The sequence below is a fragment of the Phoenix dactylifera genome, chromosome 10 (genome assembly GCF_051530095.1).
Source record: "Phoenix dactylifera cultivar Ajwa chromosome 10, Ajwa_hap1_PhDact_Kaust_v1.1, whole genome shotgun sequence".
In the NCBI taxonomy this organism is placed as follows: Eukaryota; Viridiplantae; Streptophyta; class Magnoliopsida; order Arecales; family Arecaceae; genus Phoenix; species Phoenix dactylifera.
Window position 1 is genome coordinate 13,955,320 of NC_143199.1, and position 18,362 is coordinate 13,973,681.

An 18,362-nucleotide genomic window follows, 5' to 3' on the forward strand; every position below is an offset into this window, starting at 1 on the left:
CCCCTTCACAAAGGGGATCAAGCCACACGTAGTTCTTTTTAAGTTTCAAAAATGCAGCGGAAAAATGAATCAAACAATATAATTCATGCATGCTTACAAGATCAAATCTAGAAATCAGCACATTAAGAACACACAGGATTATGCTGGAATCGTTTAAACAATTATGCTAAAACTTTTATGCGTGATTAACTATCAAATCTAAAACTTAAGAACTCTATTCCAATTAATCTCCAAATATCCATCGAATGGATTTTGTAGATATCTCCGTGAGGAGCTCCAAAAGAGGGTAAAATCTCAGAAAATCGGACCTAGACCTTGATACCATAATAAATGATTAATGCTAGATTAATACCTTTTATGATGGATGAAAGTTGTGGATCTGATCCTTGACTTCGCAGCCACGCACATGAATAGCCTCTACGAGAAGTACACGCGAAGCCCTGAAGGATCTTCTTCTGCAACAGTGCTAACAGCTGCAGAACACTTGAAGGCTGAAATTTGCTCGCCGGGATTCAATCAACTTTTGATCAATCGTCTTGAAGCAGATGGAGATGAGGTTTGTAGGAAAAGTAAAGGACTCAGATCTGATCTTGAATCTTCCAGATATTCACCCTGAAAAACCTAGCTGTTGCCCAAGGTGACAACCCAAGAGAGGGGGTGAATTGGGTTTTAATTAAATATTGATCATTTAAAAATATGATGAGTAATTAACTAAATCTATTGCAAGCGAATTAGTTAGATTACTAGATGCAGTGAGTGAAGAGAGTGAAAGAGACCCGAAGTAATACAAACACAAAAGATTTATAGTGGTTCGGAGCCAACTCTTGCTCCTACGTCCACTCCCCAAGCCACACTTGGGAGTTCACTATAATTTCTCGGATTACAACCGGTTGTTTTATAAGCTCACAACCCAACTTGTTGTTTTCACGAGGTTATAATGAACTCGGTCAGTTTTCACAAGCTCACCGACTAGAACCAACCGATTATTTTTTCGGGTTCAAAATCAAACCCAGTTGGTTTTTCCTGGTTCACCAACCACAACCTTACACCGTTGGTTTTATCTTTGGCTCACCAATAAACCTTACAACCCTTGATTCAATCTCCTGATTGAATCAAGTAAGAAAAACAAAGTTTAAGAATTCACAAAGAAAGCTTCTAAAAAGCAGGTGTGAGAACAATACAAGCTAAGTAGAGTTAGAAGCCATCAAACAGATTTTAGATGAGGAAGTGGGGGCTTCTCAATTTCTGAGTCTTCTCTTGAATGTGCCGAAGAATGGAGGACAGTAGCAGAGCCTTGAATGCGAGGGAAGCACTTTTTGATTTGAGTTGAATGCACCTCTTCCTTCTTTTGCTTGTATTTTCTCTTAGGAAGCTCTTGGTAGTTGAAATGCTTTAATGCTCAGATGGAATAGCTCTCTTGTTGTCTACTACTATTTACTCTTACTATTTAAACAGTTTTCCTTCGAAAAATAGCCGTTAGAGACTGATTTGGAGCCGTTCTGTCCCGTCTACACATCCTGACAATGTATCTGTTGGGATCGGAGTCAACTCGTACGATCTTGAGTCGACTCGGCTGTTGCTGGAGTCAACTCGCACTTTACTGGAGACGACTCGTCCACTGTTCAGGATTTGAATTAAGGTGCTTGTCTCGTCCTGGAGTCGACTCGCTAACATCTGGAGATGACTCGGGCACTTAGGGATCGGCTCGTTCTCAGGGTTCCAGAAATCCATCTTTCTGTTTTTCTTCCTCGAGTCGACTCGGGTTTTCTTGGAGCCGACTCGGCTGTCTTGAGTGGCGACTCGAGATCTTCGGGAGACGTCTCATACTCAGAGTCCGAAAAATCGATTCTCTGTCTTTTGAACTGATCTGCCTCAGAGTCGACTCACACCTTATTGGAGTCGACTCGATTGACTTGGAGGTCGACTCTGGAACATTTGGAGTCAACTCGTTCATAGGGTTTCAGAGATTGGTTCTCTGCCTTTCAGACTGCTTTTCTCTGGGAGTCGACTCGAACAAACTGGAAGTCGACTCGCCAAGCGTCGGAGTCGACTCGCAATCTTCTGGAGTCGACTCGGTAACAGGGTCTAAAATCCATCATTCTGTCTTTCTGTCTGTTATCCTTTAGAGTCGACTTGGGACCATCGGGAGTCGACTCGGCAAGCATCGAAGTCGACTCGAAATCTTTTGGAGTTGACTCGCTGACAGGGTCTGAAACTCTTCTTTCTATCTTTCTGACTCGTAGAGTACCGGAGTCGACTCGAGCTTGTGCAAGAACCTTTAAACCACTCGGAGTGACTCGCAAAGTTCCAGAGTCGACTCATGATGCAGACTTTGGTTCAAATTGAGTCCAATACTTACCCAAATTACTTTGAACCAAAGCTTGAGGCACTTAAACAGAAATTCACACATATTTACCGAAACACTAGATTGAATTTATTCATACAACATAAAATATACTCAAATGCTTTGAGCTCATCAAAATCAATTAGGGGTTTACTCAATCACTCCACAATCTCCCCCTTTTTGATGATGACAAAACATTGAGTATTTGTAAAGTGAATTGCTCATTCAAGAAGTAATTTGTAGTAAAGTTTCGAAATGACTTCAAATATCTAGTCATTTAGTGTATCCAAAATTGAAAGGGTATGAGTCAGTATACTTTGAAATTAAAGCTCTCCCATTCATTTGAAATTATATAAGCCTTCAAAACATACACTCAATTATTTGGCTTATATTCTTTTAATTAATTTGCTTTCTTAAAATTTCAGATTCTCCCCCTCAATGTTTGCATTCCATTTTGTTTGAACTTTGTTCAAGTTTTTTTTTAAATTTCTTTTAATTATAGAAGAAAAAATCTGACGATTTGTTCTTTAATATGATTCAACTAATCTCCGAATATCCCTTAAATAGATTCTGGATATTACTCCTTGAGGAGCCCCAATAGAGGAATAATGAACCTCGAGGTATCGAATCCACTAAGAACAAATCACATTTGGTTTTCTTTTTGCTTAAGAATGTTCTTGTTTAGATTCCTTTACTTGCAATTATATCTTAAGTAATATAGAAAGTCATAACACAAAAGGCACAATACTCAAATTTTTTTGAAAATGACTTCAATTCATTATATGAATTACAAAATTTGAATACATTGAGTGAAAGTCCAAAAGAACTTTATATGGTAATAAAACAAAACGTACAACTAAGGATGTTTGGAAGAAGAAGATGAAGCTCCCATACTTCGTCGCTGAGCCTGGAGGAGCAAACTCATTCCTTCAGAAATATTCCCCAGTTGTGCAATTATCTCTGAAGTCGCCTGAGCTTGAGTCTGGGTCAATTGGGTTACACTTTCATTGATTGTTTCTAACTTGCCTATCACTGCATTTGCAACCCTTTCTACTCCTTGATTCAGGCCTAGTAGCTTGGACCTCACCGAGTCTTGCATTTGTTTAGTAGCTTTCTGAATCTCGGAGAACCTCATGTACTGACCTTGTACAAGACTCCTCAAACTGGACAGCTCCTCCTTAACTTCAACTACCATCAGAGATACTGCTATTGTGGAGGGGGTGAGGTCAGTGGAGGGTGCACTAGTGGTACCTCTGAGTTCCCTCACAATATCATCCCTCAATTCTCGAAGCTGCTCAGGACTAATTCTGACCTCTAGTGGCTGCTGAGGTGGTGGCACTGTGGAAGGTCCAGCAGAGGTCGAGGGCCCGGCAGTGAATGAGGGACCAGCTGTGGATGGGAAGGTGGAAGGATCTGTGGAGATGTCCTGGTCATGGTCAGAGGTAGGAGAGTGATGAGTAGTGGGGTCATATGGTATGGATGTAGAGGACTTCCTAACCTATGTACCCTCCACCTTGTGGAAATCCATTCGGTGGAGAGTCCTCTCACCCATATGGTCTGTGTATCTAAGTGAGCGAGAGGGTTCCCCCTCAGGGATAGGAACCTCTAACTCCCTAAATATCAGGGTGAAGAGCATACCATAGGGGAGACTCAATCTAAGCTTATCTAGGGTTTCATAAATGTAACTGTAGATGAGTTTTGAGAAGCTGAGAGGAATGTCATGTAAGATATAGAACATTAATCCTTTATTTTTTTTTCTAAATACCTTCTTCTGAGACAGAAGAATAGGAACAAAAGAAATGGAATGCAATAATCGAATGAATGAATAAAAATTTTTAACCCCATTCTAGGACGAAGTACCTGAGAGCTTCCTACTCTTTGTTGACTTTTTTCCTACTAAGGAGGAGGCGCATTTCAGCTGAAAGCTGATTTGCAAACACCTCCTCTATGGGTGATTGAGGTGGTCTCCCTAGGATGGTCGTAAGGGCCTCAGTCCTATCGGTGGGGTGTGTGAGAGCAAACCCCTCTCGGAAGAGGTGGAGGACTCGAGCAATGAGATCCTCCAAGATTGAAACAGGGACATTTGCTACATTCCCTTAAATGCCACCACCACCCCGTGTGACGGTGCCATAGAATTTCCGAACTAACCCGGGATAGGTAGAAAGGTCTAGAGAACAGAAATATTCTAAACCTTGGGCCCTAAAGTGATGCCCTAATGTGAACCCTTCCCGGGAGAGGAAGTCGAAATTGACCCTCCTCCCGATGGAGACAACCCTCACTACAAGAAAATACATTTTCAGCGACTAAGATTCTAGTCGCCGAATAACCATATTTGGTCGCCGAAACCTTTTCGCGACTAGCATACCCTTCGTCGCCGAACCCTAGTCACTGAAAGATTTTGGCGACCAATATTGTGTGGTCACCTAAGGTACACCAACAACGACCAACGTTTGGTTGCCGAAGAAAATTTTCAGCGACCGAATCTGTTGTCGCTAATTTCAACGCCGACCAAATAGTTAGTCGTGGAATGTTTGTCTTCCGCTACCAAAAAAATGGTCACTGAATATCTATCTTCCCCCACCAATAGTTTGGTCGCAGAATGTATTGGAATGCATTGGCAACAAACATTTTTTGGTGGCAGAAAGTATTAACCTGTATTTAATTAACAATTCAAATTATAAGCTTAATATTTATTTTTGGGCTCGTTCCAAATCCTATACAACCAATACAGCCTATCCAATATCCATATTGCACAATACATTTGCTCATCCAAATAGAAGTATACACGATGTTGGAGAATCTATAATCATTCATTATAAATATCATTATCTATAAGTCTAAAGTCAAACATACCTATTAATACCATACATCACAATGTTTCATCCATACCATATGTTAAGGGGATAATCATCACCAAATACATCAAAATGTGAATTAAAAATTCCAAAATATCTGATCTTGCTATTCATCCAAACAACCATCATGTAGACAAAAATATTCTTATACCAAAAACTGGATTCTGCTTGTAGACAACTCCACCATGATCATCTGAACAAAAGCTATCCATGTATCAAAAACTAGATTTCACATGCTCATAAGTCCACCATATATCTGAGAAAGCAAAAAAGAATACACAATCAATAACCACATGTGAAAAATAATAAACTAAAATTCAAGTATAAGTTCACAATGATATTTCGCTTAATTTGGTCAAAATCTCTAAATAACCTACGTAATATAAATGAGAATACATACCAACGAGTATTTGTACCACCAGTTGAATACATGGCCCCATTATGATGGATAGATGACTTGTGCGTTTGAGTCTTTTCCTTTAAGAACTCTGTCACCAAACTTGTAAGATGTGCAATTTGCTTCTGTTCTTCCTCTCGCTCTTTCCTTTCCTCCTCACGCTCTCTCCTCTCCGGCTCCAATTGCCTCCGTAGCTCCTCACGCTCCATCTCACACTGGTAAGTTTCAGGAGGAAGCTGGTAATCCTCAACTGGTGTAATGCTGACACAAAGATCAGCTATAGTTGCTCCCTGCATCCATAAAGAACTGAAATGGTGCACCCAAAATCTTCCAGATTGTATATTAGAAAAACATGAAGGACATGAAGGTTATTTGTAAAATTTCTTTTCCTAAGATTGGAACATGTTAGCAAGTAATTTGCATTATTAAAATTTAACTCACTGAGAGAAGCATTGCAGTTATCCACCACGCAATTGATTTATCTCACAACCAATTTGATTTATCTTACAACCAATTAACTTAGCACACATTGAAGTGCACATGCCATGAATGGTTGTGCCATAGGAATCCTATCAAGGCTCATTATATGTGTCAGTGACACAAAAAAGTAAATTTAAAACTATTGAAAATGAGCTTTCTTGGGGAAAATTATTAAAATAGTGACGGGAAGTCATAGGAAACTGATAGATATAATGTTAGATCAAATACAAATTTCAGTAAAAAAGGACACAATATCCTTCTTACTAAGAGATCCTACTCGTTGGCGCCAATTGAATAACCATGCTTTGTTGAGGAACAAGAGATGGATCTACATGGACTATCTAGCAGCAGTTAGCTGAGACATTATGCACTATTTTCACTAACATCAGTAAATTAGATCGTTAAAAAAAAAAATCTCTCACATCTGAAACATCGATAGTCCAATTTGATGTAACCGTCAACTGAGGATCCACTCTCATCGTCAAATAGCCCTGGTCCAAAGGGACATGCAATAACATGCTCCATTAGGTGCTTCTCATGGAAAGAAGGGGGGAAAACAGGGCAAAGAAACATCTAAAGCAAGAAGCATTAGAATTGATGGAATAGTGATACATTGAACTAACTCAAAGTTTCATAAGGAGATGGTTAGACATATGGTTTCATGTGGCACGCTTAGATGAATGTTAATGAGAGCACAAAAGTGCGATCTAAGTACCAATTAACTTAGCCTAATGCTAACAAAATAATGATAAATAATAGGTGTTAACATTTGGATGATTAAATATTTTATCCTTAGCACTTATTGTAATTTTTATATAAATTCATCTAAAAAGAATGCATCTTCCCAACTGCAGGACAGAGTCCATGACTCTTCTTCCACGTCCCAGCTTCCTCCAAGCGTCCAACCGTGATCTACACCGTCCACGTCCCAGCGCGTCATCTGAATCCCAAGCCCAGCGTCCGTCTTCTCCGCGTGCGAAGCATCCCGTGAAGCCTCCCAGCGCCCACGTGGAAGAGATCGCGATCCATCCATCTCTTCCGGATTAGCAAACAATCAGCCATCTGTGATCACATCCAGGATTCCAGCATCCCCACGATCTTACATTTCCGAGCCTCAAATCCATTCCTCCATCTCCGTTCTTCAGCATGCAACCCCTTATCCCACGCGTCCGCCCGCCTCTTCCGCCCATCCAATGTGCATTTCAGCTTCCTCCGGCCGTGATCAACTCAAGCGTCCCCAGCTGTCCGCGATCATCCCCATTCCATGAGCCCAATCCTCTTCGTGAATCAAGCATCCCGTGCCATCCTCTTCTTCCGTTTGCTCCCAGCTCTTCTCTGCAATCAAATCTTCAGCTTTCGGATCAAGCAACTCAGCCGCAAGCATCCCGAGCCTCACGGATCGGTTTCCACCCACGGACAAATTCCCCTGTTCCAAGATCACCGCCCAGCCGTCCGCCTCCTCCATCGCGTCCGTTCTCAGCACCGGATCCGGCCGAGATCAGCTCCAATGCTTCAGCTCACGCGCCCAAGATCCAGCCGTTTGCCTCTAATGCATTGATCTCCAGCGCATTCCGAAGATCCATGGAGGGAGAGAGTTGATTATAAGAGGTAGTCGGCTGAGAGGGGGGGAGTTGTCCTTCATTCCCACACAAAAATGGAGGATCCCTCATTCGGAAAAACAGAGGCGCCGGGCTGCTGCAGTGGAAGAAAACAAGAAAGAAGAAGAGAAAGGGAAACAAGGGATGCCCTGTTTCCGAAAATAAAAAGAAGAAAAAAATAGAGAGTGAGAAAGGGAGGGATGTTGATGCTTGTAATGGTTTGCTAATTCCGTTGGCAAAGGATGATGGATGAATCCTTGTCATGTTACTTTCATCAAGTATACTCTAAACTTTTATTCTAATTATTTTATATCCATTGGTATATTTTGAATTCTTGAATATTTATTTATTAGATAGATCTTTTATGGTTTATATATATATTGATGCATGGATTGTTTCGATGTTTGATTTATCGTAGACGTAACCGGCACGATAAATACTTAGATGTTGAATTCATATTTTCAGATTGTATACTCCATGATTAGAACTACTCTATCATATTAATCTTTAATCAAGAATCGCCGAGTTTATTTATTGAAAGTAATATTGTCAAGGAGGATTCCGGATCCCTAGCCTTCTCTATATTCTTGAACTTTGTTTAATTATCTATTAATCCTCTGCTTTTAACTTTTGAAAATCAACTGAAAATTACATCTAAAAATTACGCTAATAATCTTTAGATCGTTCCCTGAGGAATCGACCTCGGACTTCCGAGTTATATTACTTGTGCGATTCTCCTGCACTTGGGAGAGCAATTTTTCGAAATCACCAAGTTTTTGGCGCCGTTGCTGGGGAACGGCTGAGTTATTGGTATAATTTTAGATTTCATTTTTACCTTAGTAGTTAGTATTTTTCTTTTGAAAAAAAAAATTAAATTTTTACTACTATTTTTAATTCCCTACATAGTTTGCATCAAACTCTGATATCATAGAAATTAGCCGCCTGATTTGACTCAAATTCGGTCAGCTAGTGCAAGACACATTGTTCAATAATCTGAACGGTCTGATTGACATTCTGAGACTTTTAAGACCATTAGATTAATACGAAACCTTGCTGCTTTCTATTTTGAATTTTCTGCATTTAATTTTTTTAGAATCAGAATTTTATTGTTATCATATCTCATTAATCCTTGTTGCTAATTGAAAATTTAAGAAAAAAAAACTTTAAGAAAAGATCAAGGGTGATTATTCAAAAATAAAAAAAAGAGAAAAAAACCTAAAATTTCAAATTTCAAATTTCAAATTTCAGAATTCAAATTTCAAACTTCAACTCATAAAATTTTTATAAAAAAATAAATAATTTGCTTGATCACCTATTCAATAAAATTTAATGTCATGTCATAAAACATTAAAAAAAAAATCTCTTGATTGTTGCATATAGTATAAGGCATCAGCATAAAATATTCTAAGGGCTGAACCCATTTAAAAAGATAAGGTCGGGATTTCATCACTCGTCCTTAGCCCAAAAATCACCCCAGTGCATAAATATCCTAAGCTTAACTAAAATCAACTAGACGTTGGCTCCTAAGGACATTCGAGCTCAATAGGACGAAGACCACCGAAAGTTGCACCAATTTCGCTCTCTGGCTTAGTTGATGTCTAGGCAAGCTTTGTCCCTATAAGGGAGACAGTTCATCTGTTCGAGGCAAGTGGGTTTTAAGTGGGACCTTTGCGAACGCATCATGACCCCTCCACTTACCTGAGAGCTTACCTGGTCAACTCGGTTCATTAGACCGGATTGGAGGCTTAGGTGCCCTCTTCAAACCAGTTAGGAGCTATCTAGAAATTTAAGAAAAACATTAGAAATTGAGGTGTAATGTTTTGTTGCATATTTGATTGTGAATAAGATTTTTGTTTTAGGGTGTCGTTTTAGGGTATCTTTAGTTGGTACTTATATTTATTTTTTTTATTTTTTTAGAATAAAAAAAAAGAAAAAAAAGAGAGAGAAATATTTTGAATGCTAAAGTGGAATAGGGACGACACCGGTCGATTAAGTCGTACAACTTTAGATCATCCCTTAGGACATACCCCTGAAATTCCTTCGCAGTATCTCACACCTTGTGAGATGGCTGATTTAAATGAAGATGCGGGGAGTCACCACAATCGAGAACGAGAACCCCATGTTATGACTCTAAGACAATACCTACAACCGGCTAGGACTAGTCAACCTTCATGCATAATTTTTCCTGATAATGTAGGACATTTTGACATCAAACCCGGGGTAATTCAATTGCTGCCCAAGTTCCACGGGTTAGAGTCTGAGAGTCCGTATCTTCATTTAAAGGATTTTGAAGAATTGAGCATTACATTTAGAGTGCCAAACGTCACAGAGGATATCCTCAAGTTGACATTGTTTCCTTTCTCTCTAAAGGATAAGGCCAAAACATGGCTAAACTCTTTGCTACCTAGATCAATAAGAAATTGGCAAGATATGCAGAGAGAATTTCTAAAGAAGTTCTTCCCCACACAAAGGACCAACTTTTTGAAAAGACATATCAGCAATTTCCAACAAAAAGATAATGAAACATTTTATGAATGTTGGGAAAGATTTAAAGACCTTCTTCTCTCATGCCCTCATCACGGATTCGAAACTTGGAGAACCATTAGCTTCTTTTATGAAGGTTTATCTCCACAGTTGAAACAGTTTGTAGAGACCATGTGCAATGGTAGATTTTTAGAAAAACAACCTGATGAGGCATGGGAGTATTTGGATTCCCTTGCTGAGACTGCCCAACTTTGGGATAACGGGGATAGAAACAACAAGTCTTTGCCTAAGCCTACTAGCTCTGTACAGGGAGGCCTTTACAACCTCAGAACTGAGGATGATCTTCATGCTAAAATGGCAGCCCTCACTAGGAAGGTAGAAGAAATTGAGCTTAGGAAGGTGGAGCCTGTCAAGACTATAGAGCTTAGAAATGAGTGTTGTGGAATCTACATATGTCGGGTCATACTACTACAGATTGCCCCACCATACCGGCATTCAAGGAAGTCTTGCACGATCAAGCAAATGCTATGAACTCCTACCAAAAGCCTTATAACGATCCATACTCGAATACCTATAACCCTGGTTGGAAGAATCATCCAAATGTTAGGTGGAGAAATGATCATCCTCAACAGTCACACCATTCAGCTCCTCCACCTGCACATCCTACTTTTGCATCACCACCCTCTCAGAAGCCGAATATTGAGGATACCTTACAATCTATACAAACTTTTCTACAAGGTCAAGCTAATATCAATGCTCAAAATACTCGAAATTTTGAAGATATAAGGAACCAATTGTCAATGTTGACTACCGTCCTAAGTACCCAAGAGAATGGTAAGCTTCCAGCTCAACCCCAACCTAATCCACAAGTGCACGGTAGTAATAATACGGCTCTTTCTAGTTCGCATACAGAACATGCAAAGAGCATCATGACTTTGCGTAACAGAAAAGTCATTAATCAGACCGTCCCATTGAGACCGCAGGTCACTTCTAATTCTGATGCTCCCAAAGCCGATGAAAGGGACAAAGAAGAAGTTGAGGTCCCAACTTCTACCGAGAAAGTTAAATGTCCTTTTCCTCCACCTTTTCCACAATGGTTAAAGCCGTTGCAAAAGCTCGAACCTAATTCTGAAATTCTTGAGCTTTTTAAGCAAGTAAAGATCAACATACCTCTTCTTGATGCAGTCAAACAAGTACCCTCATATGCCAAATTTTTGAAGGACTTGTGTACTGTCAAATGCCGATTAAATATTAAGAAGAAGGCATTTTTAACTGAAAATGTGAGTGCTATTTTGCAGCACAACATTCTTCCTAAATATAAGGATCCAGGTTGCCCAACCATCTCATGCATCATAGGCAACTTTAGGATAGAGCGAGCATTGTTAGATTTAGGGGCAAGTGTGAATTTGTTGCTATATTCTGTATATGAGCAACTTGGTCTAGGTGAATTGAAGCCAACTTCCGTCACTTTGCAATTAGCTGACAGGTCAGTTAAAATTCGAGGAGGATTATCGAGGATGTATTGGTCCAAGTAGACAAGTTCTATTTTCCTGTCGATTTTATCGTATTGGACACACATCCAGCTTCGAACTCACAGTCTCAGATTCCGGTCATTTTAGGACGTCCATTCCTTGCAACTTCTAATGCATTGATTAATTGTAGGAATGGCGTCATGAAGCTTTCTTTTGGTAACATGACCCTGGAACTTAACATTTTTAATGTTTGCAAGCAACCCAATGATCACGAAGAGAATAAGGAGGTTGATTGGGTTGAAACCATCGCGGAGGAATATTTGTTAGCTGAAGCATTTAACGATCCATCCGGCGATAGTTTAATTGATTGGTGCTCTAATGGCACCAATGAAGAGGATTTGTTGGTCAAACCTAGTATGAATTTTTTGAACGCCATGATGATCAATGGGTGGAGACCAATAGTAGAAAAATTTGAACAGTTGCCACCTCGAGAAGCAAAGATGGTACCATCCCATGAGCAAGTGCCTAAGCTCGAGTTAAAACCTTTACCGAAGGAACTTAAGTATGCATTTCTTGGACCCGAGGATACTTTTCCTATAATCATCTCGTCTGAACTTGATCATACCCAGGAAAGAAAATTAGTTAGTATTCTAAAGAATCATAAAGAAGCTTTAGGGTGGTCCATTGCCGACTTGAAGGGAATTAGCCCCTTAATTTGCACGCACCGGATATATTTCGAGGACAATGCCAAAACCACAAGGCAAATGCAACGAAGGTTAAATCCTACAATGAGAGATGTGGTTAAGGCAGAAGTCCTCAAGTTGCTTGACGTGGGTATTATTTATCCAATTTCTGACAGCAAGTGGGTAAGCCCGACTCAAGTCGTTCCTAAGAAGTTGGGTTTGACGGTGGTAGAAAATGAACAAGGTGAACTAGTTCCAACTCGTGTCCCGACGAGTTGGCGCATGTGTGTTGACTACCGAAAGCTGAATTTGGTCACACGAAAGGATCACTTTCCTCTACCCTTCCTAGACCAAGTGTTGGAGAGAGTTGCAGGGCATGATTTCTATTGTTTTCTCGGTGGCTATTCGGGATATTATCAAATTGAAATTTCACCAGAAGATCAAGAGAAGACTACCTTCACTTGTCCTTTTGGCACATTTGCTTTTCGACGAATGCTATTCGGGTTGTGTAATGCACCTGCAACATTCCAAAGATGCATGCTCAACATCTTTGAAGACATGAACGAAAAGTTTTTGGAAGTGTTCATGGATGACTTCTCCATTTTTGGTGACTCATTTGATGATTGCTTGTCACATTTACAAGCAGTCTTAGCTCGATGTATAGAAAAGAATTTGATATTGAATTGGGAGAAGTGCCACTTCATGGTACCAAAGGGAATTGTCCTAGGATATATTGTTTCATCGAAGGGCATGGAAGTAGATAGAGCTAAGATCGATTTAATTGTTAAGCTACCTGCACCCAAGATAGTTAGAGATGTTAGATCATTTTTGGGTCATGCCGGATTTTATAGGAGGTTCATCAAGGACTTTAGTGTCATAGCTCGACCATTATGTAACCTCCTATCCCTTGATACACCGTTCAATTGGACTGAAACCTGTCAGGAGGCATTCGAAAAGTTGAAGTCTATGCTTAGCACTGCACCCATCGTGCAGCCACCTGATTGGTTATTACCTTTTGAGATCATGTGCGATGCTAGTGACTATGCGATAGGAGCTGTCCTAGGACAACGCAAGGATAATAAGCCATATGTCATTTACTATGCAAGCAAAACCTTAAACGATGCTCAAATGAATTACACCACCACCGAGAAGGAATTGCTTGCAGTAGTATTTGCCTTAGATAAATTTCGCTCTTATATCCTTGGTGCTCCTATTGTTATCTTCACGGACCATGTAGCACTAAAATATTTGTTGGATAAGAAAGAGGCCAAACCACGCTTAATACGATGGATACTTCTACTCCAAGAATTTGACATCACTATCAAAGATAAAAAGGGAGTAGAAAATGTGGTTGCTGACCATTTATCACGATTAGTTTTTAATGATTCGGTACCACAGTTTTCCATCAAGGACTCATTCCCCGAAGAGCGGTTGTTCGCACTTTCTACTATGCCATGGTATGCTGATATTGTAAACTTTCTTGTCACGAACCGAATTCTGGAGCATTGGGGATCGACAGATAGAAAAATTTTTCTACACGAAGTAAAGAATTATTACTATAACGAACCCTATTTGTTTAAATATTGCAATGACCAAATTTTTAGACGATGCATACCGAATCATGATATACAAAGCGTACTTTCTTACTGCCATACTGATGCTTGCTGTGGACACTTTGCCTCTAAGAAAACTGTTGCAAAGGTCTTGCAATGTGGTTTCTATTGGCCTACTATGTTCAAAGATGCCCACGAGTTCTACAGGACATGTGATCCATGTCAACGTATTGGAAGTCTAACTCGTAGGCAAATGATGCCTCTTCAACCCATTACTATTATCGAAATTTTCGATTGTTGGGGCATCGATTTTATGGGCCCATTCCCACCGTCTTTTGGATATGAATACATTTTAGTTGGTGTCGAGTATGTGTCCAAATGGGTAGAAGCTGTCACTTGTAGGACCAATGATCACAAACCTGTCCTGAAGTTTTTAAAAGAAAATATTTTTTCACGATTTGGGATGCCTAAGGTTATAATTAGTGACGGTGGAAAACACTTTTGTAATAAGCCTTTCGAGACCTTATTGAAAATGTATGGTGTCACCCATGGAGTTGCTACTCCATATCATCCGCAAACTAGTGGCCAGGTAGAGTTAGCCAATAGAGAGATCAAGCGTATTTTAGAGAAAACGGTGAACCCATCACGAAAAGATTGGTCCTTGAAACTATTAGATGCATTATGGGCTTATCATACTGCATACAAAACCATTCTTGGCATGTCTCCCTACCGGCTAGTCTACGGAAAAGCATGTCATCTGCCTGTAGAAATAAAGCATAAATCGTATTGGGCAATTAGAAAATTGAATTTTGATTTACGTGATGCCGGTCTAGATAGAAAATTTTAATTGAACGAGCTTAACGAGATTCGCAGAGATGCTTATGATAATGCTAAGATTTGTAAAGAACGAATGAAGATCTTACATGATAAATCAATTTTGAAAAAAACTTTTGAACCTTTGCAAAAAGTCCTTTTATACGACTCCCGGTTACATCTGTTTCCTGGTAAGTTGCGATCAAGATGGACAGGTCCTTACATTATAAAAACTGTTTTTCCATATGGGGCGATTGAAATTGAGAATCCACGAGATGGTACGATTTTTAAGGTGAATGGATATAGGTTAAAACCTTTTCTTGAGAATTTTGCAGATGAAGAGGACTCCTTTTCCTTGGGGGAACCTTCTTATGACTAAGCATGACGGCAAAGGAATGTGTATATTAATTTTTCTTTTATTTCTGGTTTTCTTCTTATTTTGTAGGTCTTTCTAGATATCAACAGCTCAAGGTATTCCTCTTCTCTCCAATATTATTTTCTCTACTGTCTCTCATATATAGTTTTCTTGTATCTATTACATTGAGGACAATGCAATGTTTAAGTTGGGAGGAGGGAAATATTTTGATTAAAAAAAAAAAAAAACTCGTTTTTGCATTTGATTTATTCCATTACTTTCTTTTCTAAGCAAATGCACAAATATTTTCATATTGAGTTTTCGCAACTATTAAGGCAAGGAACACATGCATACTATGACTGATCAGATACTTATTATTAGATCCCCGCACATGTACTTAATGATTATAGGAAGGCCTCAGGAGTTCACATTTGTTTAATGCATTTTTATTAAGTCGTATCTGTAAAAAAAGTACAATTATCCTTGTCCGTACTATAAGGTTCATGATTTGGTTTTCACATAAAGATAGAGGTTGAATACCCCGGCTAGATCACCCAAGTGTCTTATGTTCCGACCTTGATTGACCTATAGTCACGATGCAGTCACATTATATGGTTCAGTTTACCTTCTCCTTTTATTGCAAAAAAAAAATAAGAAGAGATGACAAGTCTGACCTCGTGGTGTAGTCTGGTTCGAGTAATTAAGCCCGAGGGGTGTTTCACCTAATGCTTTGAGCCAACTGGATCAGGAGTCATTGGCCGAAAACTCGCTACATGGACCTTACTAGAGCCTAAGGGGGTTGGATTATTGTAATCGTCATATGTGTTTAAAAATAAAAATAAGCATGAATAGGGTTGGTCAGACTGAACCCAGTGACATGTGGTAATGGTTGGTTTGACTCCATTAATTTGGAACTCTGTGTACTTTGGATGTTTAGTTGGGATTGATAGCTCCTTCTTTATATACGAACCATTCTTGACAAAATTTAGACAACATGAGATATTCTGAAAATTTGATCAGCTCCAATGCTTCAGCCTCACGCGCCCAAGATCCAGCCGTTTGCCTCTAATGCATTGATCTCCAGCGCATTCCGAAGATCCATGGAGGGAGAGAGTTGATTATAAGAGGTAGTCAGCTGAGAGGGGGGGAGTTGTCCTTCATTCCCACACAAAAACGGAGGATCCCTCATTCGGAAAAACAGAGGCGTCGGGCTGCTGCAGTGGAAGAAAACAAGAAAGAAGAAGAGAAAGGGAAACAGGGGATGCCCTGTTTCCGAAAATAAAAAGAAGAAAAAAATAGAGAGTGAGAAAGGGAGGGATGTTGATGTTTTTAATGGTTTGCTAATTCCGTTGGCAAAGGATGATGGATGAATCCTTGTCATGTTGCTTTCATCAAGTATACTCTAAACTTTTATTCTAATTGTTTTATATCCATTGGTATGTTTTGAATTCTTGAATATTTATTTATTAGATAGATCTTTTATGGTTTATATATATATTGATGCATGGATTGTTTCGATGTTTGATTTATCGTAGACGTAACCGGCACGATAAATACTTAGATGTTGAATTCATGTTTTCAGATTGTATACTCCATGATTAGAACTACTCTATCATATTAATCTTTAATCAAGAATTGCCGAGTTTATTTATTGAAAGTAATATTGTCAAGGAGGATTCCGGATCCCCAGCCTTCTCTATATTCTTGAACTTTGTTTAATTATCTATTAATCCTCTGCTTTTAACTTTTGAAAATCAACTGAAAATTACATCTAAAAATTACGCTAATAATCTTTAGATCGTTCCCTGAGGAATCGACCTCGGACTCCTGAGTTATATTACTTGTTTGATTCTTCTGCACTTGGGAGAGCAATTTTTCGAAATCACCAAATGTCAGAACAGAAAAATAAAAGGGCAAAGAAATGGAAGAAGTTAGTGTAAGTCAGTGTAGGCTTGGCTTTGATGATATACAATCATGTGCAAATTAACCAAAAAGATAACAAGCTTACTTGCATCATTGACAGAGGATTTGCAGTGTAAGTCATCTCAATGATTTTCTCCATCTGTGGTTCATGGAACAAATACGTGGAAACATGAATCACTGAACTTCTCTAAAATCTATGAGGTTAAAAATTAATTGTAGATACCACCAATTCAAATCCATAGTGGAAAGCAACTTTCTTCACATCTTCCAAACTGAGTTCAATGGACATCTCCTGGATGTCAGAGGAGAACAAGTTACAGCTAGCTCATTAAGTAAAAAAAAATCAACCCATTATATATCTTATCTGCGCTTGAAATTATATATACATACATCATCAGGTGAGTATGAGTCTGCAAAGTGATAAAGTAGAGGGCCCAAATTTATCCAGACCTGTTCATATAACAAGTATGAATCGTTCATACCATTAGAAGATAATACTTATCACTTACCAAGAAATAAGGCACAAAAACCATTGATTAAAAAATTGGATCTGCTTACAAATCAAATTTTGAGAAAAAGTTGGTAAGGTTCAGGAATCTCTGAAAAGTTACTAAATGCAGAAGTTTATTCTAAACAGTTTCAAAAAAACTTACTCCTCCACTTTTGAGAATTTTTGATATTATTTTAATGTATTCAACAATGTTATGTGCCGTATCCAGGAAGAAACATGTTACAACAGCATCCCAAAATGCTGCAAGAACAAAAGGAGTGCAGTAAGCATATCAAAGAATTTCAGCACAATGATAGTGTTAAAGTATGTGACCTGAAATAAATCCAGAGAAACCCCTGTTGGATTAAAGTTAAACGACACCTAGTTATCAAACTCTTACAGTGGAGGAAACAGACTGCAGCAAGCTTTCAAATGTTTAACATACAGCATAAGATTTAACTTTTTTTTTTTTGGGCGCAAAGAGCATGCCTCGGTTGACCCATGCATATGCAGTCAGCTTTGTGAATCCTCCACAGATTAATAAGATGACTTCTTGTGTCCTTAGTTTCAAGTCATGGGGAAATTACAAGGAGTGAAAATTGAGTTCCTAGCAAGAGTTGCAACAAAAGAAGAGTAACTCTTCAACCCTTCTTTTTTTCCCATCTCTTTTCTAACAACTTGTAGAAGAAAATGGAAGAAGTCAGGTACTTCAATTACGTCAGTCACTTTTGATTTACATAGTGGAGAAGAAAATCAATCCAAGAATCTCAGCCTTCTTACCGAATGGAACTATTCAAAAGGTGATTTTCACAGAACATATGATACGATTATAAAAATATAATCCCATTTCCTCCTGTGAGGAAACAAATAGCATTAATTATCCAACATATGAGAAATTTTTTCTTTATTTCAATA

General features: G+C 38.9%; 1 long non-coding RNA gene and 1 other non-coding gene across 2 annotated transcripts; both read right to left on the reverse strand.

The window, feature by feature from the left end:
- Window positions 1-10,150: 10,150 nt before the first annotated feature.
- LOC113462640 (small nucleolar RNA R71) lies at window positions 10,151-10,259 on the reverse strand. The gene has a single exon (XR_003385430.1). It is a non-coding gene; the product is annotated as a small nucleolar RNA R71 (small nucleolar RNA).
- Window positions 10,260-17,138: 6,879 nt separating this feature from the next.
- On the reverse strand, window positions 17,139-17,934 carry LOC148702254 (uncharacterized). Its single transcript, XR_015969226.2, has 3 exons — window positions 17,611-17,934; window positions 17,348-17,407; window positions 17,139-17,249 (listed from the first exon to the last, which is right to left on the reverse strand). It is a non-coding gene; the product is annotated as an uncharacterized LOC148702254 (long non-coding RNA).
- Between the last annotated feature and the right edge of the window lie 428 nt (window positions 17,935-18,362).